At 40.5% G+C, this 27820-nt stretch overlaps 1 protein-coding gene across 8 annotated transcripts in view; it reads left to right on the forward strand.

Annotated features, from left to right (window-relative positions):
• Positions 1 to 27820, forward strand: part of MRTFB (myocardin related transcription factor B) — a 220489-nt gene that overhangs the window by 30743 nt on the left and 161926 nt on the right. For 2 of the 8 annotated variants that reach the window (XM_049904747.1, XM_049904750.1), the window contains exon 3: positions 21234 to 21337. The exons of 4 other annotated variants lie outside the window; for them this stretch is intronic. The gene's annotated coding sequence lies outside the window, so the exon portion shown is untranslated. 2 more of the 8 variants (XM_049904748.1, XM_049904746.1) reach the window with 2 other exon arrangements.

Consider the following 27820-nt stretch of genomic DNA (forward strand, 5'->3'; position numbering starts at 1 on the left):
CCCAAAGTCTATGTTGCCTTTTTATTCACACTGATAGAGAAAAGGGTCTCATAGTTGTTCGAATTGTCGCGTTATTGTAGATAACTGAAATATTGCCTGGAGTGAAGACAGAGCTACTTCATCCTGCTCATCACCCTCTTTATTTTGAACGCTCTTCGGCATCGACCGAGGGACCTTAGAAGCCTGCCGGGTGTCTGGCTCACTGTGTTCAGCACAACATAGGCTTGTTTAATTTAGCAGAGATCCTAGATGAAAGGTCTGTTCGTGGCTGCCAAGCACAGACAGACCTTCTGTGGGCTGTTAATTTTGTTATAGGAGAGAATGCTTATTTTTCCTCGCTCTGTGCTAATAAAGAAGCTGGCACATTTTCTCATGAGTAAAAAGGACTTTGACTTGTTTAAATCTGTGTAATCAAAGGGAAGTGAACAGTTCTGATAAACATTTTTCTTTGTGCAGCCTTTGCTTAATTCCATTCCGTACCTGCCAAGTAATTGCAAATTGTGTGCTCTTTTGTTCTTTCAAGGAGCCCTGGTGGCACAGTGATTACAGCACTCAGGTGCTAACTGAAAGGTCAGGAGTTCAAACCCACCAACCACTCTGTGGGAGAAAGATGTGGCAGTCTGCTTCCATAAAGATTTATAGCCTTGGAAACCCTATGGGGTAGTTTTACTCTGTCTTGTAGGGTCGCTATGAGTCAGAATTGACTGAACAGCAGTGGATTTGGTTTGGTTGGGTTTTTGTTCTTTCTTCTTTTTACTTTGGATTTGGTGTTACGATTGGTCACTGTAGGGATTTAGCGGTAGGGAAAGCTATCATTCCCATGTTTGAACGGATGGTGTGTTTTTATAACAGATTGTCCTATAGCAGGCAGAGTGATTCTACCAGGCGCCCGCCTGGAGGTGTCACTGTATGACTTGGTGCGGTCATTTTTTTTATAACAGCCTTGTTGAGATATAATTTGTATACTGTAGAGTTTACCCATTTAAAGTGTGTGATTCAGTGGTTTTGAGTGTATTTACAGATAAGTACAACCATTGTCACAGTCAATTTTAGAATATTTTTATCATCTCACGGAGAAACCCCATACGATTTAGCTATCACCCCCCATCTCCCTGTCACTCCCCGCAGCAGCCAGTAATCTACATTCTGACTATATAGACTTCCCTATTCTGGACTTTCATGTGAATGGAATGATGCAATAAACATGTGGACTTTTGTGGCTGATTCCTTTCATCCAGCATAATGTTTCTAAAGTTCATCCAAGTTGTAGCAGGTATCAGTACTTCGTGCCTTTTTGTGGCCAAATGATAGTCTGTCATATGAATAGACCACATTTTGTTTATCCATTTGTTTGTTGGTGGACATTTGGTTCGTTTCCACCTTTTGGCTGTTATGAATAGCTAAAAAATTCTTGTACAAGTGTTTGTGTGGACATATGTTTTAATTTCTATTGGGCATATGCCTAGGAGTGGAATTGCTGGGTCATATGGTAACTCTGTGTTTAATTGTTTGAGGAACAGTCCTGCTGTTTTCCAAAGAGGCTGAAGGATTTTACATTCCCACCAGCAGTGTATGAGGGTTCCTTTGCTCATTTTTAAATTGAGCTATTTACCTTTTTACCACTGAGTTGTAATAGTTGTTTCTGTATTCTGGATACTAGACTCTTATATATGATTTGCAAGAATGTTCTCCAATTCTGTGAGTTGTCTTTTTGCTTTCTTGATATCTTTTGAAGCACAAGTTTTTGCTTTTGATGAAATATAATTTACTTTTTTCTCTGTTTGCTCATGTAGTTCTGTATTTGTGTGAAATTTTCTATAAGTTAAATCATATGTTATCTCTAGACATCTCTCATTTTAAAAAATTGATGCAAAATTAACTGTGCAGTAGATTAGAGGCATTAAACATCTTTTGTCCTTTCAAATAGTCCCACCTGATTCAATGAGGGAAGAGCAAGTTTCGTGACCTAATACCCAATGTGCCTTTTTTCTTTACTAGAAAAATGTCTTTCAGTGTTTTCTGCCCAGCTCCGGATGAATGCTTCATTCCACAAGCTTTTATAAGTACTATACAACAATAAAGCAGGTGTGTTGGTGCAGTGGTTAAATCGCCCAGCTGCTAACTGAAAGGTCGGCAGTTCGAACCCACCAGCCACTCCGTGGGAGAAAGATGTGGCAGTCTGTTTCTGTAATGATTACAGCCTTGGAAACCCTGTGAGGCAGTTCTGCTCTATCTTACAGGGTTGCCATGAGTAGGAATCGACTTGATGACGGTGGGTTATACAATTATAAATATGTACTGAGCACTGCTTGGTTTTGGAAGTCCAGAGGTGAGTAGGACATGGTGTATGTGCCGTACTGGAAGCTTCCATAGAGGACAGTGGAGGTATACAGAAGGGAGGAAGGAGTACTCTCTCTGGTAAAAATGCCTCATGAGAGGGTTGGTGCTGGGACTCAGTCTACAAAGATGGGTAGGCCATCAGAACTTTTTGCTAGGGTCAGTTCTCTTCCAGTTACTTGCTGCTGTGTATGTCATGTGCACTGGCACCAAATACCTTATAGCATCCATAGGTAGAATTATTGGTGCAATAAAATGTAGGCATAGGTGAGATGACTCTGATGTCTAGAAATATGCCTAAAGAAAACTGAAAATTTCTTCAGGTTTTCAAAAAAGAAAAATTTCGTAGTTACTAATCAGCTCATCATGGTGTGTGTGTGTGTGTGTGTGTGTGTGTGAGTGTAAGCCTGAAAAACCAAAACCAAACCTGTTGCTGTTAGTTCATTCCAACTCGTAGGTATGTAAGCCTAGGTAGTTCCATAACCTGTTGCTGTCAAGTTGATTCTGACTCATAGCGACCCTATAGGACAGAGTAGAACTGCCCTATAGGGTTTCCTAGGAGTGGCTGGTGGATGCCATAGTTACAGATAAAGCATGAGGCAGGGGATGATAACAAGCTTGGCTGGAGAGGAAGGAGCCCTGGTGGCGCAGTGGTTAATCCTCTCAGTTGCTAACCGAAAGGTCAGTGGTTCAAACCCAGCAGTGGCTCTGCAGGAGAAAGATGGAGCTGTCTGCTTCTGTAAAGGTTACAGCCTTGGAAGCCCTATGGGGCAGTTAGTTATCTGTCCTGTAGGGTCGCTGTGAGTCAGAATTGACTCGATGACAACGGGGGCTGGGGAGGAAGAGTGATTATGGAGCATTGATTATGCCCTGTTAAGGAATTTAGATTTTGTCCTTCATGGCACAATACAGGCTAATACAACAGTGTTTTGAACAGTAAATCATAACATTGAACATCTGCGAGTGAACGTCCGAGAAATTACATGCTCCAACATTGTGTGTAGTATGTATTACTAGCGATAAGCTGTACCAAAAAAAAAAAAAAATCACACAGACGGTCGTAAGTGCAGTTCGTTGTAATTCGAGTATGTCTAAGTCCAGGACTACCTGTATTTAGTCAGGACTCTTGGCTGCAAGTAATAGAAACCCTGATCAAACTGTCTGAGGTTGAAAAAAAAAAAAAGAAGGGGGGATTAGTTGGAAAGTCATTAGATAAACTGGCAAAAGGAATGAAATCCCGCAGAAACCAGAGGAACTTCAGGGACAGGGACCTCAGGGATTGGAAGTGGTACTTAAAATCGCTAGGACCCTTTTTCCTATCGCAGTTCCCTGAGGCTTCTTCTTGGGGCTGAGGCCATCCTCACACTCCAGTCAAGAGGAAGGAAAGAGCTTCTCCCTCCCAGCTTTAGTTTTTAAAATCTCAAGGGCAGCTTGCCTGTGATTTGTACCCTGCGGCCAGGCACCAGGGTCTTTGTTGGAAGATCACTGCCACCATCACAGAGGGAATTCCTAAGAAATAGGGAAGCATTTTTTTGGTAAAGCCAGCTATGCTTGTCCACTTAGGTAATACAGGCCTTGTCGGTGATTGGCAAGACCTGAGGAGAAAGGGAGAGGTCTAGAATGCCCCCAAAGGGTGTGGCTGTGGTCACCTGGGGTGGCATTGTTTCTGTCTGAGAGCAAAGATTCTGGGGACAGCAGGCTGGATTGTAGTGAGTAAACTGAATTTGGTTTTAGACAAGCTTAGTCTGGGACATAGGGCTAATCACAATCTGTATGTTAGGTATTTTGTGTGATTGGTTGATCACTGTTAAGCTCCGCGAGGGTACACTGTACTTGGCACGTAGTAGATATTCAGTAAATATCTGTGTGGATGAATGAACTCAGATGGACATGTCTAGCAGGCAGCTGGATCTCAGATGAGCCTCGGAAATACAGACTTTGGAGTTATCAGTGTAGGGCTAGGTGGCAGACAGCCTTGAGAGTTATTCTTGTTGGCAAAGGGAGGTTTATAATCGAAAAGTTTGGATGTTTAGAAGATTATTATTGTTTGTTGGCTTTCTTCCTAGGTCTGTCTGAAGTGTGGAAGCTCTGGTGAAACCTGTCTACCATGGGTGACCTGCTGGTATTTGAAATACTGGTGGCATAGCTACCAGCATCATAGCAACATGCAAGCCACCACAGTATGACAAAGTGACAGACAGGTGGTGGGGATATTGTATAGACCTATAATTTTCATGTCAGGTAATGAAATTGTACCTTTTTTTTTTTTTTTGCCTTGCCTTGCATTTAATGCCAGTATCTGCTGACAATCATGCCAATGACTTTTTCTTTTAATTTTGTGACAGATGAGAATTAGGCTTGTGATAAAACAAAACCAAAAACAAACCCATAGCCGTCGAGTTGATTGCGACTCATAGTGACCATATAAGACAGGGTAAAACTGCCCCATAGGGCTTCCAAGGAGTGGCTGGTGGATTCAGACTGCCGACCTTTTGGTTAGCAGCCAAGCTCTTAACCACTGAGCCATCAGGGCTCCGGGCTTGTGATGGGTAGGGAAATAAAGGTGATAAAGAGAGGGAGATTCTATTTCCTTTTAAGAATTACTGACTCATAGGATGAAACCTTGGAAATGATTTCAGATCACTCCTGTAAACTCTCAGAAAAGATGTTTATAAAACACTCGGAACAATACGGATTGTACTAAGAAAATGTGCTTTGATCAGCTCTGAAGATACAAGGCAGGGAGCTTAGTAAATCAAGTCCTGTTTGTGAATGGAAAGGATTTAAAGTTCCTCTTAAAAGTAAGAATTCAGTTAACGTTGAGACTTAAGTTTTGTATTCTGAATACAGATATTCACTTGGTTTCGTCTTTTATATAAAAATAAATGAATTGGCAGATTTCAAATTTTGGCACCTTGAAACTTGCCTCCTGTTTCCTATCTCTTAATAACTATTGGAACACTAGTCAAGAAATGGAATTTGACTTTGAGTTTTTACCCTTTCATTTTGAGGTGAGTGAGCTTCCTGCTATGTCTTCCCTATGTAGTCAGGAAAACCAAACCACTGGTAGCTTGGATATGCCATAATTTGTATTATTGAAATAGTAGAAAAACATAGAAACATAGTGGTGTTTATATAAAGTAATAGTATGTTCACACTTGAGGGGTTTTTTTTGGTAATTTTAATTTGTTAAGGGAGATTTTTCATTTCTAGTTTTTAAAAAATTTAAAGGCATAAATACACTTGTATTACTTTTGTAGACTAAACATGCTTCTGTCCTATCCCCCGTCATACGACAAGACATTGTAGTACATTGTGCATACTTTTAGTGTCTTGTTTATTACGTAGGGTTTTTTTTTCCTGCAACAGAGATATGAGTCATCTTTATTTATTTATTTATTTTTTTCACCAAAAAGCTTTTATTAAATTTGCCTGGCTCAGGATGCAGGCCAATGTCTTCTAGCAGGTTGTAATTTAATGGAGTACTTCTCCTTATCTAAGAAATCAAATTGAGTAGATTATGGCACCTCAACTTTTTAAATTACTGTAAGAGATATATAGATGTAAATGATTAGTTAAAAAATAACTGTTACTTTTCAGTTGGATTTTAGATTAATGCTTCTTTCAAGTAGAGCTTCAACAAGTATTTATGTACTAAGATTCTGTGTATTCTGAGTTTTATCCATAAGATGGGGAAAGAGAATGTATTTTGCATGTTGATGCTAATGAGATCAAAATCATGAGTTTGATTCCTACATAGAGTAGTTAAGTAATTACATGAAAAATCCCTGTACCAAGGCCATAAACCCCTGTGAATTACCTCACGTTTGAAATCTGTTGTTGTTTGTTGTTAGTTGCTGTTGGGTTGGCTCCTACTTAATGGTGACCTTATGTATAACAGAACGCCGCATTGCCTAGTCCTGTGCTGTCGTCGTTATCGTTGGTATGTCTGAGTCCGTTGTGGTGGCTGTTGTGTTATTCTGTCCTCTTTTTCCCTGACTGTCTACTTTACCAAACATGATCTCCTTTTCTAGTGATTAGTCTTTCCTGATGACGTGTCCAAAGTAAGCAAGCCAAAGTTTCACCATTCTTACTTCTCTCGAGCATTCTGATTGTGTTTTTTCTAGCAGAGCCCAGATGAAGGAACAGTGAGTTCTCGAGCTACCTTTAATCAGCACCTGGGGAAAGAAAATGAAAGTGCCTCTGATACGGTACAGCATATTCTATATTCTGAAATTATTACATTCTTTAAGAGGCGGTCAGCTCCATTCTTTCCTAGCTAATTCTTTAAAGGTAATATCTTTCAAAATAGAGAGAAAAGTTCACAACTTGGACGTCGAGGGAGAGAGTACACAGATCTTACAAATAATGGTGAACCATGGTCCTGATGGAAGCAGCCTTCACCCCTCAGGCCCTTGGTCACTGAGCTTGTCCTCTGTTGCACTGCCTGCAACGCAGGATCACGTTCGCACACCATGGCTGTGTTCATTTAATTTTTGGACATTTCGGTGACTGGTAAATATAATTCAAGAAGGATCACTAAATAATGGAGGTGGAGGAATGCAAGCCCAACTGTTTTATCTCTACCTAATTGAGGAAGAAATTTGTCTGAATTACGGAAAGTGTAAAGCAATTGAAATGCACTTCCATTTAAATGTGTGTAGAATTTAGGCTAATGTGTTGCCTAGCAGATATAAAAACACTGATAAGTGATTCTAAGTAATATATACCTATTCTGTATGTAAATAGGCATTTCTAATGTACTTCAACCATTTCTGTAGTTTAAATAGGTAACAAGTCTTGTTTATGCTTTCTACTGAATAGTCTTTGTTAATGGACAAAGAAAATGCAAAGCTATTCAACCAGCTCCAGTTCTTATAGTTCTCATGTTAGTAAGATCTGAATTTAAGTTTTATTCTACATCCAAAGATAGCAAAACAATGTTTAAAAATTCTGTAAAAATTGGAAGTGTGCAGTTTGTAAACGTCTTTTATGTATGTGTTATCCATGAAACCCCAGTAATGTAAAGCAGGTAAGATAGGGGCTGTGGCCAGAGAGGCAGTGGAAGGCCGGGCAGGCACTCTCCCCTGGGGCTCCAGGAGTACTATTTGAAAACCACTGTTTCATGCTGACATTAGTGAAACAGAATCTTTTTGGAGGAGTGAAGGATAAGAATAAATTCCTCATTTATGTATCTTGTTTGTTTTAATTTTATTCTCCATTATTTGCTTGTATGACAAATACCGATATAGTTTTAGCCCATATCGTGTTAAATATTTAAAGCCACTTTAAACCTGATCAGGAGCAATAATCACACTACTGGTTTGGCTCCCTCATAGCTCTAAAGTAGCCTTTCTCTTCTTACAAAAGAGACTGGGCCTGACTTTACAAGATGAGGGTCGCAAAGGTGCCTGAAAGCCAAAGCATGGAAGATACGGTGAATTGTGCTGTACACCTAGTCCTGTTAACTGTCTCGTTTCTCTTCCATGTTAAGGCGTACGGTTAGATTAAAGTGTATTAGAGAATAATCACCACAGTGAAAAGAAATAAGCACAAAGTACTCATGGTCAGATGAGTGCACATTCTTAGGCAGGTATGGTCCCACTTGGGGTCTGTCTTGGAGACTCGCTGCAAAAGCGTTCAAGATTACCTCTGTGCTTTTTTTTTTTTTTTTATTAGCATTACTACCACTTCCCGCTGAGTCAGTTTCAACTTATGGCGACCCTGTGTGTTTCAGAGTAGAACTGTGCTCCATAGGCTTTTCAATGGCTGATTTTTTGGTGCCTCTAGGTGGACTCAAACCTCCAACCTTTTAGTTAGCAGCTTAGCACTCTAACCATTTGCACCACCCAGGGATGCCTTTGTGCTGTTAGTAATGGGAAATAGCTCTGTGACTTTAAGGAAATTACTAAAGTCATAAACAGCCCACCCAACTGTAAAATGCTCCATCATAGGGTTGTTGTGAGGGTGAGCTGGGATGTTACCTACAGAGTGTCTAGCACAGATAACTGGCACATTTTAGATGGCCAGTAGATGTCAGGCAATGGAACGATATCTTCCTCCAAAAGGAAATTGAACAGTAGAACCATAACTGACAGTGAAGGTGCTATGAAGAAACACGCATTTGGTTCTCAGTTTGAGTTGGCCTTAAGTCACAGCAGGCGTCATTTCACCAGCTTAGTTAACATAAATATTGTAGGAAAAGATCTCTGAAATTGACTGTTAGCTGTTGACTGTTTCTGCTTTTTGAGTACTTTTACCATTTTAGCTAAAAAAGAATCATTTTCTTCTGAAGAACAAAAAGCAGAAGGTGAAATGACTGAATACTGTGGTTTGTTTTTTCTTTTGCTCTAATGGTTATGGCTTCTGTATGGGAATGAGAATATCTACAAACGCTGCTGGCAGAACCCATGGTCTGAATGCTATGGTCACGGGATACTTAGAAGATTAACAGTGTTTAATGTGGATGTGAATTTGGGCATGATATGTTTAGAACATGTAACAGGGAGTCATTATGTCAGTCAAAATTCACTAAAAGCTTATAGCTTAGTAAAATTTTTCCTTTGAGAACACAAAACATGACAGTTTGGAGGCAACCTGAAAATTTAGAAAAGGAATAACAAGTTCTAAGGGAACCTGAAATACAATGGCATCAACAGTTATCTCTAACAAAGGATATTTATGGGTCTTGTATATCCATTGATCAGATTCTTTTATAGAAAACATCTAAAAATGAACAACCACTGCAGGGAAAAAGATAGTAAAGGGGTTTCAAATGGACACCTTTGATGAGCAGTAAAATACCCTGTGTATTTGTGGAAAGAGATGTGGGCCTTTGGGATCTTATTTGTGATGAGTAAATAAGCTTGTTGTTAGTTGCCATTGAGTCGGCTCCAACTCATGGCAACCTTCTATATAGCAGAATGAAGTGTTGCCCAGTCCTGCGCCATCTTCATGATGAGTCCGTTGTTGTGGCTATTGAATACGCTTACATCTTCTATAAAATATAATTACCTGACTTGATTTGTAAACGTTCACTTGAAGCTCAATAAAATGTTAATAAAAAAAAAATGTAATTACCATCCTAGTTCAGTTAGCATAGAATTCTCTAAGATTGGCAGTGAAGACTATGTATGCTATGGCACAGAATGTTATATTTGATACCAACCTTTATGGAGTTCACTTAATACTTCCTAGTGTGTCTGTTACTTATTTTTTTCTTAATCATTTTGATTTGGTTTACATAAGCTTTTCACATTCTTTTCTATTTCCAGAAGAACCTCTTGGGAGGTGACAAGCTCCACTCTTTTGGCCAGGCATGGAAGTCCCTTTTTTAAAATATTTGTCCTGAATTCATCAAGGTTCCAAGAATTACCTTTTATCAGTGTACAAGTCTTTGGTCATCTTACCATTTGGCATTTGTTGTTTAAACTTTGTATTAGAATCACTGTTTCAGTCTGTTTCCATTGATATTCTTTAGTTATGTTATATGTTTAAGTGCAATGGCTAAAATCTTAAAAATTATCCCAAGAGTAGATGCAGAATGGTTTTGTAATTTGCTACTGACCATTCTGCTTGAAGTCCAACAACAGTGCCAGATGCAGAGAACATGTGCAGTGTTTATTTGAATTAATGAATTGCTGTTGGACAGCTTGTGGTTATAATATTTTCAATATTAAGTGACCAAGCATTCAGTACTGGTAGTTTAGCTAAACATTCAAGCTTCATTTGAAGCCAGTAAACAGACCACTGTGCAATCCTGGGAGACCAGTTTGTTCACTTTTCCATCTAATAGTAATTTACTTCTACAGTTGTGTTTATATAGAGTAAAGGTCAAAGGAAAAGGTGTGTTGGAGGCAGTTACATCAGTTGCATACTGCAGTAAAGATTTTCAGTATGCTGATTAAAAAGGGATAATTTAAGATGCATATTATAAAATTGAGGCAGCTTTTTTTTTAAAAAAAAATAATTTTTATTGTGCTTTAAGTGAAAGTTTACAAGTCAAGTCAGTCTCTCACATATAAACTTATATACACCTTACTACATACTCCCATTTACTCTCCCCCTAATGAGTCAGCCTGCTCCCTCCTTCCAGTCTCTCCTTTTGTGACCATTTGGCCAGTTTCTAACCCCCTCTACCCTCCCATCTCCCCTCCAGACAGGAGATGCCAACATAGCCTCAAGTGTCCACATGGTGCAAGTAGCTCACTCCTCATCAGCATCTCTCTCCAACCCATTGTCTAGTCCAATCCATGTCTGACGAGTTGGCTTCGGGAATGGTTCCTGTCCTGGGTCAACAGAAGGTTTGGGGACCCTGACTGCCAGGGTCCTTCTAGTCTCAGTCAGACCATTAAGTCTGGTCTTTTTATGAGAATTTGGGGTCTGCATCCCACTGTTCTCCTGCTCCCTCAGGGGTTCTCTGTTGTGTTCCCTGTCAGGGCAGTCATCGGTTGTGGCTGGGCACCATCTAGTTCTTCTGGTCTCCGGATGATGTAGTCTCTAGTTCATATAGCCCTTTCTGTCTCTTGGGCTCATAATTTCCTTGTGACCTTGGTGTTCTTCATTCTCCTTTGATCCAGGTGGGTTGAGACTCATTGATGCATCTTAGATGGCCACTTGCTAGCGTTTAAGACCCCAGACGCCACACTTCAAAGTGGGATGCAGAATGTTTTCTTAATAGATTTTATTATGCGAATTGACTTAGATGTCCTCTGAAGCCATGGTCCCCAGACCCCTGCCCCTGCTTTGCTGACCTTCGAAGCGTTCAGTTTATTCAGGGAACTTCTTTGCTTTTGGTTTAGTCCAGTTGTGTTGACCTCCCCTGTATTGAGTGTTGTCCTTCCCTTCACCTGAAGTAGGCCTTATCTAATCAGTAAATAACCCTCTCCCACCCTGTCTCCCTCCCCCCTCTCATAACCACAAATGAATGTGTTCTTCTCAGTTTGAACTGTTTCTCAAGATCTTATAGTAGTGGTCTTATAGAATATTTGTCCTTTTGCATCTGACTAATTTCACTTGGCATAATGCCTTCCAGGTTCCTCCATGTTATGAAATGTTTCACAGATTCCTCACTGTTCTTTATCAATGCGTAGTATTCCATTGTGTGAGTATACCATAATTTATTTATCCATTCATCCGTTGATGGACACCTTGATTGCTTCCATCTTTTTGCTGTTGTAAACAGTGGAGGAAGCTGTTTTTTTTAAACAGCTTTATTGGAGTATAATTGTTGTGCAGTAAACTGCATGCATTTAAAGTGTGCAGTTTAATCAGTTCTGACATATGTACGCACCCATAGAACTATCACCACAAGAAGGATAATGAACATATCCATCATCCCTTTGTACCCCTTTGTAATCCTATTCTCGTGTCCCTCCCTATTCCCTCCTCGGGCATCTCCCCACCTCGTCTCCAGGCAACCACTGATCTGTTTCTACCACTATAAATCAGTTTGCCTCTTCTAGAATTTGTATACAGGAAATCATACAGTATATATTCTTTTTTGTGTGACGTCTTTCACTCAGCATAATTATTTTGAGATTTGTCCATGTTGTTGGGTGTATCGATAGATTATTCCTTTTTTTTTTTTTTTTTGTGTGCTGAGAAAGATTCCATTGCGTGGATATACCACAATTTGTATATCTGTTCACTGTCACGGCCACTTAGGTGTTTCCAGTTTTTCATTACGAATAGAACTGATCTGAACATTGGTTTCTAAGTCTTTGTATGGACAAATGCTTTCTTTTCTCTTAGCTAAGTACCTAGCAGTGTAATGGCTAGATCATATGTGGTAGGTACGTGTTTAACTTTTTAAGAAACTGTCAATCTATTTGCCAAGTCATTGTATTCTTTTACATTCCTACAGTAAAGCATGAGATTTCTAGTTGTCCCACATCCTTGTCAACACTTAGTATGGTCAGTCTTTTAAATTGTAGCCGTTCTAATAGGTACGTAGTGGTATCTCATTGTGGTTTTAGTCTACATTTTCTTAATGACTAATGGTGTTATCATATTTCATGTGCTTATTTGCCATTCTTTGGCGAAATGTCAAATCTTTTTGCCTGCATGTTTATTGTAATGCTTGTTTTGTTTTTACTGAGCTTTGAGAGTTCTTTATGTATTCTGGATACAAATTCTTTATCAGATATATGATTTTTGCAAACATTTTCTCCCAGCCTGTGACTCATCTTTTCATTCTCTCGACAGTGCCTCATAAAGAGCAGAAGTTTTTAATTTTGATCAAGTTCAGTTTATTGGTTTATTCTTTGATGGATTGTGGGTTTGGTGTCATATCTAAAAAGTCTTTACATAACCCACTGTCACAGAGATTATCTCCTATGTTTTCTTCTAGAATTTTTATAATTTTACTTTTAGGTATGTGATCCATTTTGAGTTAAATTTTGATTGTGATATCTAAAAAGTCTTTACCTAACCCACTGTCACAGAGATTATCTCCTATGTTTTCTTCTAGAATTTTTATAGTTTTAGGTATGTGATCCATTTTCAGTCAAATTTTGATTGTGATACAAAGTATGGATCAAAGTTAGTATTTTTTATACATGGATATCTAGTTTTCCAGCACTATTTGTTGAAAGGACCATTCTCTCCTCACTGAATTGTCTTTGCAACTTTATCGAAAATCAGTTGTCCATATATGTACCAGAAGTCTTGAAATCAGGTAGTGTTTGTCCTTTTGAGAGTTGTTTTGGCTATCCTAAACTCTTTGCATTTTCATATGAAGTTTAGAATCAACTTATTAATTTGTACAAAATAGTCTGCTGAGAATTTAAGGTTGTATTGAATCTATAGACCAATTTAGGGAAAATTAATTTCTTACTGATATCAAATCTTCCAATCCATGAACATGTTATTTCTCTCCATTTATTTAAGTCTTCTGTAATTTCCCTTAGCAGTGTTTTATAGTGTTCATAGTACAGGCTTTGTACATCTTTTGTCAGATTTGTCCCTAAGTATTTCATTTTTTTTGATGTTTTTGTAAATGGCTTTAAAAATGTTGATACACAGTTGTTCACTGTTAGCATATAGAAGTACAGTTCAGTTTTGTATGTAGGTCTTGTATCCTACACGTTACTAAAATCACTTTTTAGTTCTGTAGCTTTTTTTGTAGATTCAATTTGATTTTCTACATAGATGATAATGCTGTTTTGGGGTCTGGTCTATCCTCTGTGGGGTTCATTGAGCTCCTTATATAGTCAGCTTTTCGTCTTTGAGGATATTTGTGAGGTTTTTTGCCAGCAAACCTTCAGCAGTCTTCTCTGTGTTTTCCATCTTCTCCCCCTGCTCTGGAACCTTGATCACATGCAAATTTTTGCTCTTGATTGTGCCCCACGTAATTCTTAGGTTTCCTTCATTCTTTTGTCTGATTTTCCTCAAAGTGGCATCCATGAATTAGTCTTCAGTCTCGCTGATTCTCCCATTGTTTCAAATTTGCTCCTAAAACCTTCTGTTGAGTTGTCCATTTCTGAAATTTTGTTGTTTATCTTTTGGGTTTCTACTTGCTACTTTTGTATGATTTCTGTTTTTTTATTTTGACATTTTTGTCTTGTTTTATTTCTCTGAGTTCTTCTATTGCTTTATGTTTTCCTTCATTTTGGCTGTTTTCAATGATTTTGCCTATTTTTTCCATTGGTTTTGTCTGTGTTTTAGTTGATCTCTTGGAGAGCCCTAAATATCAGTCTTTTGAATTCCATATCAGGTAGTTCCACTGCCATTTCTTCTATAGGACAGTTATCTGATTCTTTGTTTTGGTCACTTGCTGGAGCCATCTTGTCCTGCTTTTTATATGTGTTTAAATAGTGTCTACTGTCTCTGAGACATTAAGGTATTTTCTTTATTTACTGATTGTATGTTCATCTTTTTTATCCTGATTTTTTGTTTTGTTTTGATATGTCAGTGCAGACAGGCTGGGTGAGCTTTACTGCTTGCTCATCTGTGGGCACAGTAGCTTTCACCGTCTTGTCTGAGTGGGCAAGGCAGAGGGTAGCAGCAGTAAGGGTGAGCCTGCTTTGCGCTGTTCACGGGTTTAGTGAGGTTGCCGAGAGCGAACTGGGCACGTGTTATCTGCCTCCCGATATTGGTGCAGCAGCGTGGGAGCATTCACAGCCCCGTGTCAGATGGACGGAGGTGTCAAATGGGGAGTGATACGGGCTCAATTCCAGTGTTCAGCAGCTGGTTGAGTGGGAGAAGCAGAGGGGCGGTGCAGATGTGGTATGGCAGCAAGCCTGAACACCGGGGATGCTGTAGGCGTGGCAGTGTGGCAGAGGCTGGCAGGAAGGGGGGAAGTTGGTGTATGGGGCTAGGTGGGAAGAAGAAAGAAAAGAGAGAGAAAGAAAAAAAGGGGCAGCTTGGTGGTAGCTGCTGGGTGAGGGCAGGGCAGACTTGGAGGAAGTGGAAAAGGGAAGAAGGTGGCATATGGGGCTAGGTGGGAAGGAGAAAGAAAAAAATGGCACTGTGGTGGGGGGTGGCAGGTAGAGACAGGGTGAATCAGGGCCAGCGGCTGACCAGTGTGCTGGTGGCACTCTTATCTGCAACAGCACAATGGGGACCGTTGGGAAGGGGAGGAGGTAGTGTATAGGGCTAGATGGGAGGAAGAAAGAAAAGTAAGGAAGGAAAAAAGAAAAATGGTGGTGCGGTGGGGGCTGGCAAATGGGCACAGAGTGGATGTAGGGGCTGGTGGGAAGGTAGGGGAGGTGATGTACGGAGCTAGGTAAGAAGGAGAAAGAAAAGAAAACAAAATACAAAAAAGAAAGAAAAAAATGGCACCATGTGGGTCAGCGAGTGGTGGCAGGGTAAAGCTGGGGCAGTGGAGGGCTGGTGTGCTGGTGGATCTCTAGCTGCGGGGGCTGGTGGGAAGCGGGGGGAGGTGGTATATGGGGCTAGGTAGGAGGGAGAAAGAAGAGAAAAAAATGGCAGCACTGTGGGGCCAGCGAGTGGTGGTGGGGCAGACCTGGAGCCAGTGGGAAGGGAAGGAAGGTGACGTATGGGGCTAGCTAGAAGGGAGAAAGAAACGAGTGGGAAAAAAAATGGCAGTGCAAAAGGAGCAGACACATGGGGTGGGGGTGACCCAGGGTGGCAGCAGGCTGGCGATTCTACAGCCATGGCAGTGTGGCAGAGGCAAGTGGGAAAGGGGAGGAGGTGGCGTATGGGGCTAGGTGGGAGGAGGAAAGGAAAAAAGAGAAAGAACGGTGGTGGCCATCTGACCAGAGCTGTAGCAGTAGTGGCAGTTGTTGCTGACAAGATTATTTTCAATAGGAGGTGTTATGGATTGAATTGTGTCCCCTAAAAATGTGTGTCAACTTGGCTAATCTGTGATTCCCAGTATTGTGGGATTGTACACCATTTTTGTCATCTCGTGTAATTTTCCTATATGTTGTAAATCCTACCTCTGTGATGTTAATGAGGCAGGATTAGAAGTAGTTATGTTAATGAGGCAGGACTCAGTCTACAAGATTAGGCTGTATCTTGAGTCAGTCTATTTTGAAATATAAGAGAGAGAAGTTAGCAGAGAGACAGCATACCACCAAGAAAGTAGTACCGGGAGAAAAGCACGTCCTTTGGACCTGGGGCTCTTTCACTGAGAAGCTCCTAGACCAGGGGAAGATTGATGACAAGGACCTTGCTCCAGAACCAACAAAGAGAGAAAACCTTCCCCTGGAGTTGGCACCCTGAATTTGGACTTCTAGCCTCCAGACTGTGAGAGAATAAATTTCCGTTTGTTAAAGCCATCTATTTGTGATATTTCTGTTATGGCAGCACTAGATAATTTAACACAGGGAATAAACAAGCAAACAAACAAAATGGCAGCACAGCGGGAGCCAGCAGGTGGGGGAATGGTGGACCCAGGGGGCGGCGGCCTGGTGGCTTTCTGGCCACAGTGGTGTGGTGGGGGCTTAAGGAGGGGGGAGGTGGTTTACAGGGCTACATGGGAGGGAGAAAGAAAAGAGGGGCAGGGGGAGGAACCATGCACTGGGAGAGGACAGGGTGGCCCAGGGGTAGGGAAGCTCCTATTTTGGACTCTGATGGTGGGTGCTGCTAGAGGGGTTCTTGCTGTTACTCAGCAGAAGGGTGAGGGGTGGGAAAGTGTGTTTCTGTGGTTACTGGGTGCTCTGTCTCCTGTTGGGAGCTCCCTGAAGTTGCCTTCCCACACGCCCTGTCTGTGTTTGTTGTTGGCTATTTTCCAAGATGACGATGATGTGCTGTGTTAGTTGGCAGGGGACTTCTATATCTGTACCTCTCCTTGTTCTGTTTTCCATCAGTTTCTTCTTTCATTTGGTGTTTGATCTAGTTCTTTATCCCTTCATTTGATTTTTAGGGTTCCAGGGTTGACGTTTGTGTCTATTTTACTTAGTTTTTCACTTCTTTGCTGCAGACGGATGGCATGGTGTGGCTGTTTAGGGCTCCATGTTCAAAAATCAACTTTCTCTGCCATTTTTGAATAAAGACAGTTTTACTTCTTCCTTTCCAGTCTGGATGCCTGTTATTTCTTTTTCTTGCCTTATTGCACTGACCAGAGCCTTGCTGTAATGTTGAGTAGAAGAGATGTCTTGTTCTTCATTTTAGAGGGAAAGCATTCAGTCTTTCACTCTCAAGTGTGATGTTAGCTGTAAGGGTTTTTTTTTAGAGGCCCTTTGAAGAAGTGTTTTCCATTCCTAGTCTGCTAAGAGTTTTTATTAGGTATGAATGTTGGATCTTGTTAGGTATTTTTCTTTATCTATTAAGATGATTCTATGGTTTTTATTTTTAGCTCATCAATATGGTCAGTTACATTGATTGTGTTCCAAATGTTAAATGAGGCTAATACTTCTGGGATGGACCCCACTGGTCATGATCTGTTATCCTTTGATTTGCTAAAATTTTGTTTAGAATTTTACATCTGTGTTCGTGGGAGATGTAATAGTCTCTTGTAATATCATTCTCTGGTTTTGGTGTCAAGTTAACACTGGTTAACACTGGCCTCATAGAATAAATTGGGAAGTATTCCCTCCTGTTCAGTCTTCTGAAAAAGTTAGTGTAGAATTGGTTTTATTTTTTCCTTTAATGTTTTTTTAGAACACACCAGTGAAGCCATCTGGACCTGGAATTTTCTTTGAGGGAAAGTTTTAAACTACAAGTTCAATAACTTTAATAAATTTAAGGCTCTTTAGATTATTTATTTCTTTTTGAATAAGTTTTGGTAGTTTGTCTCTTTTAAGAAATTTGTCCATTTCACCTAATTTGTTGAATTTATTGCTGTAAAGTTTTTATGACATTCCCTTTATCCTTTTCATATCTATGGAATCTATGGTGATGTCATTTTTCTCATTCCTGACGTTGGTAATTTGTGTCTTTTCTCTCTTTTCTTGATCAAGCCAACTGGAGATGTATCAGTTTTAAATTACCTTCTACCAGCTTTAGTTTGATTGCTTTTCTGTCTCTTTTTTTCTGTTTCATTGATTTTCTGCTCTGATCTTCGTTATTTCCTTCTACTACTTACTTTGGAGCCCTGGTGGTGCAGTGGTTAAGAGCTTGGCTGCTGACCAAGACGTCGGCAGTTCAGATCCACCAGCCACTCCTTGGAAACCCTATAGGGCAGTTCTACTCTGTCCCGTAGGGTCACTGTGAGTTGGAATCGACTTGATGGCAACAGGGTTACTGCTTACTTTGTGTGTGTGTAATTTTAATAATTTTTTTCTTTTGCAAAATTCCTGTAATTTTAAGGGTAAAGTAGGTTTTTGAAAGGTCTTGATTTAAACTGTTTCCTCCCCAAGACAGATGAGGATATTGAGACTCAGAGAAGTTAAGATAGACAGTTAAATGCATAGCCTTACATCCGTTTCTGACAATGCTGTGATAGAGACAGGTGAGAGTACAAGGAGGATATTTAAGAAATGTGCCTAGCCTGTAAGGAGTGGGATAAGAGGCCTTCCTTGGGGAAGTTGATGCCCGAGGTATCTTATTTTGTCAGATTCTGTGGATAGATCTGAGACGAAACCCAAAATGTTAGTTCTTAAAGTTTTTTTGCGTTGCCTTCAGAACTCTTTGTTACTGTATTGTGAAAAACGAGTTAGAGTATTCCAAGAGTAATTCTGCACACAGTTAAATGTTACCTTGGGTATGATAGACAGATCCACTTTTTATTTATGTTATGACTGTTTGTGGCAGTCACGGTGACCAGAGCTGTAACCGTAGTGGCAGGTGTTGCTGACGAGATTTTGAATAGTAGGAAAATCTGGGAGCAGGATATGGTAGAATTGTTATAAAGATTTACGTCAGTGTCTTATTGAAAACTTTATATTTCTCTAACAAACTGTTTCTTGTTTAACCCAAGTTCTATGATTTGTTAAGTTTTAAAAAAGTATTTTTTAATCGTTAAAAAGGCTTAATCCTATAATTATTTTATAGATGGATCGAAACAAGCAAAATGTAATAACATCTTCTCAATGTCCAAATTAGAAGGTTGAGTTCCTCTCCAGTCTGTATCAAGACACTATATTTAGGGATTTTGAAAAATACATAACATCCGTTTGCTGGGAGGCACTAATATGGCTGGTGGTCAGTTGCAAAGAAGAAATAGAAAAAAAAAAAAAAATTAGAGGAATTATTTTCAAGTGGCCATGAGGGTGAAGAGTTGTGTGTATTATTATAGTTCTACTCTTTTTTTTTTTTTTTTAAGGCAACCTGAGCTTCTTTTAAAACGTTAGTTGGAAAAGCAAGCTACTCCTTTGACTGTTCAATTTTCAAATTTTAGCCATCCCTCCTGCCCAGCTGTGTTAAAGCCCTTCCCTCTTCACCTCCCGCTGTGCTCCCACAACACCTTACACTCATCTACTATTCTTTACCACACTATGTTGTGGTTGTCTGTTTTCCTAAAGAAACCTTAAAGTCAGGAAGAGGTCTTATTCATCTCTGTATCCCAGCACCCAGCAATGCTCTTGATTAAAGGTCCTCAGAAGCCTTGAGCTCTGTGCATTAAGTTCAGAGAATGCCATAGTAGTATTTCTTCTACTTCTAATTTTTTCCCTGAGGAAACGCATGAGCTACAAGAATGAGCGCAGGGATTTCCTTAGTGCCATTGACACTGTTCATGGCATTGCTCGGTGCTTATTAGATCCAGGGACTTTTGTGAAACCCTGGGATACACCCAAGGATTCCTGTTTTCACTGCAGAAATCGGAACAAACACAATCTCACAGTAATGTGACTACCAGTAGCTACGCTTTTGCGTTAGACACACCGGCCAGTTGACTATAAGTATAAAAAAAATAGTCTGCTTTAAATGCTTTTACAAAGCCAGTCTAGCAAAAAAAAAAAAAAGCTGGAATAAAATAATTATTAGAATTGAAGTTGAAATTATCAAAATTCAAAGAGTAGCAGTGGAGAGGCAACTGGTCCCTGCTTCTCCTTTCTGTAATACAGAATATAGTAGAGAATTTAGGCTATGTACACAGTAGAATATTTGCTGAAAGCGGAGAGGACTTGAAGCACTTAATGACGATGTATTGCATTGGGCAAATCTGCTGCAAAAGGCCTCTTTAAAGTGTTAAAAAGCAAAGATGTCACTTTAAGGACCAAGATGTGCCTGACCTAAGCCATGGTTTTCTTCAGTTGCCTCATATGCATGTGAAAGCTGGACAGTAAATAAGGAAGACCAAAGAATTAACGCTGGTGTTAGCAAAGAATATGGACTATACCATGGACTGCCAACAGAACAAACAAATCTGTCTTGGAGGAAGTACAGCCAAAATGCGCCTTAGAAGCAAGGATAGGAAGACTTTGTCTCACATACTTTGGACATGTTGCATGTTATCAGGAGGGACCAGTCCCTGGAGAAGGACATCTTGCTTTGTAAAGTAGAGGGTCAGCAAAAGAGAGGAAGACCCTCAACGAGATGGATTGACACAGTGTCTGCAACAGTGGGCTCAAGCATAGCAATGATTGTAAGGATGGCACAAAACTGGGCGGTGTTGTGTTCTGTTGTTCATAGGGTCGCTGTGAGTCAGAACTGAGTTGGTGGCACCTAACAGTGGCAAACAGAATGCATAGATCACTTAGGCTCTGCTGCAGTCGATCAGGTAAATACTTCTACTCTGGAGAAGCTCTGCCTACTTACTGGCTGTTGAGGCATAGAAACCATGATTCAGTATTGGCTGATATTGGAGGAGAAAAATTATCATGGAGTTGTCGTTAGGTGCTGTCAAGCTGATTCCAACTCATAGTGACCCCATGTGACATAGTAGAACTGCCCCATAGGGTTTTCTAGGCTATAATCTTTAGGAGAGCAGATGGCCAGGTTTTTCTCTGTGGAGCTGCTGGGTGGGTTCAAACCACCAAGCTTTTGGTTAGCAACCAAGCACTTAACCATTGTGCCACCAGTGTTACTTGTGATGACATTACGTATGTATTAAGGCGTAATCTACCTAGTTAATGGATGACAGTTTCTTTTCAAAGGATGCTTTTGAACCAGAATGAAAAAACTCGTAGAAGACAAATTGCAAAAGAATTTTGTCATGGTGTAGAGTAGAGAAGGAGCCCTAGTGGTACAGTGGTTAAGTGCCCAGCTGCTAACTAAAACGTTGACAGTTTGAACCCACCAGCCACTCTGTGGGAGAAAGATGTGGCAGTCTGCTTCCATAAAGATTACAGCCTTGGAAATCCTACGGAACAGTTCTCCTCTTTCCTGCAGGGTCACTATGAGTTGGAATTGACTCAAAGGCAGTGTTTTTTTTTTTTTTTTTAATAGAGTAGACAGTTCAGGTATGAGTTGCTAAACTGAACTTCAGCTAGAAAGACTGAAGGCTGTCCATTTATTCAAATAGGAAGGACTTATAAAGACCTAAATCTTTTGAATGCTCGAACCAAGCATATTTTTTCATTCTTTTCCTTTTCACCATTTCTTAGAGTTTCTCATAGAGACATCAGGAAGCTATGTGACATCGTCTCCTGGTTCATTTCCGAAGTTCATGTCACCAGATGCCGCTCCAAAGCAGCAGCAGCACTGACAAGTAAACACGATAAGGGGAGCTCATGAAATAGATTGACGTCTGTCGATTTTGCGCTCAGGCAGCGTAACATAGTGAAGTTCACTTAGTCTATTCTTCTAGCTGAATCTTACCTTTTAAACCTGCCAATTAATCTAGTATTATTTGAAGGTTTCATTATCTAAATTTTTGAACTTTCACCTTACAAGTCAAAGAACGTTCCATTTATCGTTAAGAATCAACCCCCACCCCCCCCCAAAAAAACCCTGAGAATTACTTCCAGTACTAAATTTTGAGAAAGATATTTGTTTTTTTAAATGTGAGCTTGAGATACTTCATAAATTTCTAGTAAGACGTTCTACTTTAGGATTTACTTAGTTAGCCTAGCGACTTCGTCACCACGGTCCATTTTCACTGAGTACCTCCCTCGTTCACTGGACAGCTGTTCCCAGGAGGATGTGTGGTATCTGTTTTGTTGGCCTGCCATGCTGAAGGACTTACAGCTGGGCATCATTGCCCTACGTTTGAGCTGAGGCCTATTTCCATGTCTACTTTTTTATCCTTATAAGAACTTGGTGCGGTCAAGATGCTCTCAGTGTCTTTTTATTAGCCTTATAACTGGGAGTGGAGGAAGTTCATGGACAAAAGGAGGCCATCAATTTTAAAAATGTGAACTAATTCTCAGATTAAAAATTGAATATCATGGAAATCAGTAAACTTTGAGAGAGTGAACACCTAATTAGGAATGAAAAGTTGAACCATTTTTACTTTCCTTTGAGTTAAAATTAGGAAGCTGGTAGAGGCTTTAAGACATGTTGCTATGATGCTGAACAAGCTTCAGCAGAGCGTCCAGACTGAGATGGCTAGGAAGAAAGGCCTGATGACCTACTTTGAAAAATCAGTTGATGAAAACACAGTGGATCACAACAGTCCAGTCACAGGGATGGCACAGGACCAGGCAGCGTTTTGCTCCATTGTGCACGAGGTCGCCATGAGTCAGGATCTGCCATGATGGCAGCTAACATCAATAACAACAGCAAAAGGCCTTGAGAAGTTGTCTATACCAGGCCTTACCCGCCCCCCGCCCTCCACCCTTCGCCAAATTTAGGGCACATTTTAAATTCACTAGAGAGGTTTCCCCTCTGAGCCCTTTCTTATAGAACTGTTCATAACATCTTTTATCAAAGGTCAGTTGTCAGAAAGGAGTGATGTTTACTTTAAAAAAATAAAACGTCACAATTTATATCTTTAGGGCTGTCAGTCTCTGAGATATATCTATGGGCTGATTAGACATAATGCTCTCTTACGGATAACTTGGATTTGTGAAGTAATATGGTACCATCCTTTTATTATAGGAAGTTGCAGTCTAGTTATGGTTGAAAAAATAAGTTTTAATTTATTGGTATTGGTAAAGTTAGAGAGTTCTTAAAGAGAAAAGAAGTTACAGAAAGTTAAATGCTGTCATTCTGTCTCTTCATACTAAGAACAAAAGCAAATGATTGTGAAGTATTTCAGTGGGTTGAACGTTAAGTTAGAGCTTGCCTTTCTCACCATTATAAGGAGCACTTTGCCTAGTTGCTATGGAAACAAATTTAAATTATCAAGTTGAAAGTTGTGAAGTAGTTCCTGATTCTGTGCTGTGAAAGATAGGAGATGTTGCAACTAAAAATCTTAATGCTACTCCAACAAATGTTTCAGGAACAAATACCGTTTATGTGCTGTGTGCTAGATAGATACCATGCTGGAGACTTGAGGCACACAGCTGAAAAGACAGGATTCTCTGCCTCAAGGAGCTTAGATCCTCATGGAGCAATAATAAACAGACACATGGTCTGGAGCAGCACAGTCGATATAATGACAATATATGTGAGGTGAAATGGATGTTGAGGAAGGGAGTTAGGGAATACATGAGGTGGCTTCAGGGATGCGTAGGAATTGGCCAGATAGACAGGGAGGTGGGACGAAGATGCTTTTTCCACAAAGGGAGCCACATGGGTAAAGGCTAGGAGTTGAAGACTTATTTTAAGCCAGTTCTTTAAAAGAATCACTAGACTCTCTCCTAGCCTTATCATTAGGAAATAGCTGGAGATCTTCAATTTTTGAGTTCTTGTGCCAGTTGAGTGCAGACTGCCAGCTTCTCCACTAAATAGCTGTGTAACCATGAGTGAGTTATTTCGCCTTTCCAAACCTTACGGAGTTGTTAGGAGGATTAAATGAGAGTCTCACTCCAACTTTGGCATTTAGTTAGCTCTAAGCAAAATGTGAATTACTTTTTCATCATCATTCATTTTAGCTTTCTGATCATTTTGAGTGCTTTTGTAAGAGTATACGGAGTATACGTACTGTGTTTTTTAAAATATGTCCCATGCTTGCTGAATGACAAGTCTTATTTGTAGTAGCCCATTGAATACCTACTGTGTGCTCCACATGTACATAGCTCTTATCCTTGGGCAGCTTCCAACTTAGCTGAGAGCAAAAATGGACAAATAGGGCGTAGAGTAATTATATGCCAAACTGTACCACACATCTTTGTGTTTAGTTGTTCAGTGTGTTGATTAAAGTTGTGTAGTTGCTTGTATGGCTCAGTTAGCGTTTTCCAGGGGGTCTAGGTATAAGTTACCAGAGAGAGAACCAGGGAACAGAGATAGCAATTAGACAGAACCAAAGGAGCCGAATACTCAGGAAATAAATAAATAAAGAGGTGGAAGCTTTGCACTGTGGTAGGCCTGACGATGTACTAGCGAAGCGGTTGCCCCTGTGGTGTGATTCGGGCCTGCTGCCTCGATTATCTCTTCCATTTACGTCCAGGCAATTGAAACACCATCATCTTCAGGATCATTAAGAGAGATCAACCACAGCCATCATCTTCCTTTTAGAATGAAGGGGTTTATCAGGTCCTTTCCTGGTGGCAGTTTTTGATTGGATATAAGGAATGAGAGCACTAGGCATAGAATCCAAGTGGGCACAGTTGGAAGTGGTGGACATTTTAGAAGACAAACTTTGTTTTAGTCTGACATTCTGCAACAAATGCTGAAGGACCACCTGTGCTAAGTATTTTGCTAGAAACTGGGGATAGATACCTAGATGAAAAGATGAACTCCACCTCAGCAAGCCTAGAATCTCTTGGATAGGTGAAAAGAACATAAGCAGATAAACAACGCACTTGGGGTGGCAGTTGCTGGAGAGGAGGGGGTGCAGAAAGGCCAGTGGCAGTATAGTGCAAGGTGCACTAGGGAGCGTGCACAGGAATGCTTATCGGGAACTCTAGAAGTCACACCTACATCTGGTCTAACTCAGCTTCCTGGTCTTCTGTAAGTGTCCACATCTCAGTAGTCCAGATACCTGCCTCCACTACCTGCTGTTCTCACTATGACTTTTTCTCCAAGGACCTCTTTATTTCACTGGGTCCAGGCCACATCAGTGAACTGTGGTTTATTCCCAAGGTTGGAGCTTACAATGAGTCGAGCTATTTTCTGCCTGGCTTTGGTCTTCTAGACAGGGTCATACACTTCTCTGAGCCCTGAGTTGGAGGCAGCTGCTAGGCTGGGTTAAAGGACATCCAGGGAACCTGGAAATATCTGTAGTTTTGTTTTTTTATTGCTGTTTCCTAAGCAGCGCAAATACGTGGAGTTCTCTAAATAAAAGTTCTCTAGCACACTTAAATCTTGAACACTTGAGTACAGTTTAAGATGAAACCGTGAGAACGAAAGGTTGAATTTAATTATAAGCTTAAAATTAAGTTCATTTAACGACTCTTGATAGAAAATGTCTAAATACTTAATAGTAACACACTGAATTGTCCACGGAGAAAATTTAGAGCCTCCAGACAGCGTAACCATCTTTCTGGCTGTGCGTCTGCTAGCTATTAGGTAATCTGTATGATGAGAGGTGGCAGTGGAAGCGGACTGCCTGGGTAACTTGGCCACCTTGTAGCAGTGTAGGAGAGGACATTATTTAAGGCCTGTAACTCGAGGAGGTTAATTCTCTGTCCGCTGAGATTCAAGAATCTAGATGCTTTTTATTTTTTTAAGAGTACTGATTATTTCTGTTTCAGTTAGAGTCTAAAAAGCTGTGTTTAATGACAAACTTGGTGTGTGTGTGTTTTCTGAATTTTATTTATTTTGATGTGTTGTTGAGACTATACGGAGCAAAACACACCAATTCAACAGTTTCTACATTACAATTCAGTGACATTGATTACATTCTTCGAATTGTGGAACCGTTCTCACCCTCTTTTTCTGAGTTGTTTCTCATTAACTCACTGCCCCCTAAGCTTCCTATCTAATCTTTTGAGTTGCTGTTGTCAATTTTTAATTTGTTTTAGGTGAAGTATACAGAGCAAGTTAGTTTCCCATTCACCAAATAGTACACAAAGTGTTTCATGACATTAGTTGCAGTCCCCACACTGTGTCACCACTCTCCCCATTTCTGCCCTGGGTTCCCTGTTTCTTTTCGTTGGTTTTCCCACTCCTTCCTGCCGTTTCATCTTTACTTTTGGGCAGATGTTACCCTTTGGTCCGTATAATTGTTCTGTGAAGCACGTTCTTTTTGTGTTGTTATTGTTTATTTTATAGGCCTGTCCATTGCTTGGCTAGAAGGTGGTTTCCAGGAATGGCTGCAGTTTCAAGTCAGAGGAGTGTCTGAGGGCCATAGTCTTTTGGAGGTTCCTCCTGTCTCTGTCAGGCTAGTAAGTCTGATCTTCTTTAATGAATTTAATTTTTTGCTCTACACTTTTCCTACCACTCTGTTTTGGGACCCACTATTGTGATCTCATTCAGAGCATTTGGTAGCGGTAGCTGGGCACCATCTAGTTCTTCTGGTCTCGAAGTCGTATAGGCTGTGGTGCATGTGATCTGTTAGTCCTTTGGACTAATTGCTCCCCTGAGTCTTTGGTTTTCTTCACTCTTCTTTGCTCCTGACGAGAAGAGACCACTAGTTGTATCTTAGATGGCCATTCACAAGCTTTTAAGGCCCCAGATGCTACTCACCAAAGTAGGGTATAGAACATTGTTTTTATGCACTATGATATGCCAATTGACGTAGATGTCCCCCAAGTCTATGGTCCTTAGCCTTCAAGCCTAGTATGTTCATCCTGGGAGTGCCATTGTCAGTTTGATCCCATACAGAGAGTTCTTGAAAGAGCATAATGCTCAAGACAGGCCTTTTTACTAGTTAGGCTAAACTACTGTTCAGTTTTAAGATGACTTCACGGGATATTTTTGGTTTAAGATTTAAAGATTATCTCAGGATAATAGTTTCAGGGGTTCATCCACCCTCCATGGCTCCAGAAAGTCTGGTCATTGTTAGGTGCCATTGAGTCAGTTCCGGCTCATAGCAACCCTGTGTGCAACAGAACGAAACACTGCTTGGTCCTGTGTCATCCTCACAGTCCTTGTTATGCTTGAGCCCGTTGTTGCAGACACTGTGTCAGAACATCTCATTGAGGGTCTTCCCCTTTTTTCCTGACCCTTTACCAAGCATGGTGTACCTCTTCAGGGACTGATCACTCCTGATAACATGTCCAAAGTATGTGAGACATAATCCTGCCATCCTTGCTTCTAAGGAGCATTCTGGCTGTACTTCTTCCAAGACAGATTTGTGTGTTCTTTTGGCAGTCCATAGTATATTCAGTGTTCTTCACCAGTACCACAATTCAAAGGTATCAATTCTTTGAGCTTCCTTATTCATCATCCAGCTCTCACATGCATATGAGGAGGTTGAAAACACCATGGCTTCAGCCAGGCACATCTTAGTCTTCAGGGTGACACCTTTGCTTTTCAACACTTTAAAGAGGTCTTTTGCAACAGATTTGCCCAGTGCAGTGTGTCTTTTGATTTCTTGACTACTGCTTCCATGGGTGTTGATTGTGGATCTAAGTAAAATGAAATTGTTGACAACTTCAGCATTTTCTCCGTTTATCAGGTTGTTATTTATTGGTCCAGTTGTCAGGTTTTTTGTTTTCTTTCTGTTGAGGTGTAATCCATACTGAAGGCTGTACTCTTTGATCTTCATCAGTAAGTGCTTCAAGCCCTCTTCACTTTCAGCAAGTAAGGTTGTGTCATCTGCATATCTCAGGTTGTTAATGACTCTTCCTCCAATACTGATGCCTGTTCTTCTTTATATAGTCCAGGTTCTCAGATTATTTGCTCAGCATACAGATTGAATAAGTATGGTGAAAAGATACAACCCTGACGCACACCTTTTCTGACTTGAAACCATGGAGTATCCCCTTGTTCTGCCTGAACGATTGCCTCTTGATCTATGTACGGATTCCTCATGAGCACAGCGAAGTGTTTTAGAATTTCCATTCTTTGCAGTGTTATCCATGATTTGTTATGAAAGTCTGGAGTCCATGAGAATTTGAAATTCTGGTCTGCATTTTCCCCCTTTTGGTCAGGATTCTTCTGTGGAATCTTTGATCGAGATGTTCAGTAATGGTAGCCAGGTACCATCCAATTCTTCTGGTCTCATGGCAGAGGGGGCAGTTGTTCATGGAGGCAATTAGCC

Source organism: Elephas maximus, chromosome 12, assembly GCF_024166365.1.
Source record: "Elephas maximus indicus isolate mEleMax1 chromosome 12, mEleMax1 primary haplotype, whole genome shotgun sequence".
Classification (NCBI taxonomy): domain Eukaryota; kingdom Metazoa; phylum Chordata; class Mammalia; order Proboscidea; family Elephantidae; genus Elephas; species Elephas maximus.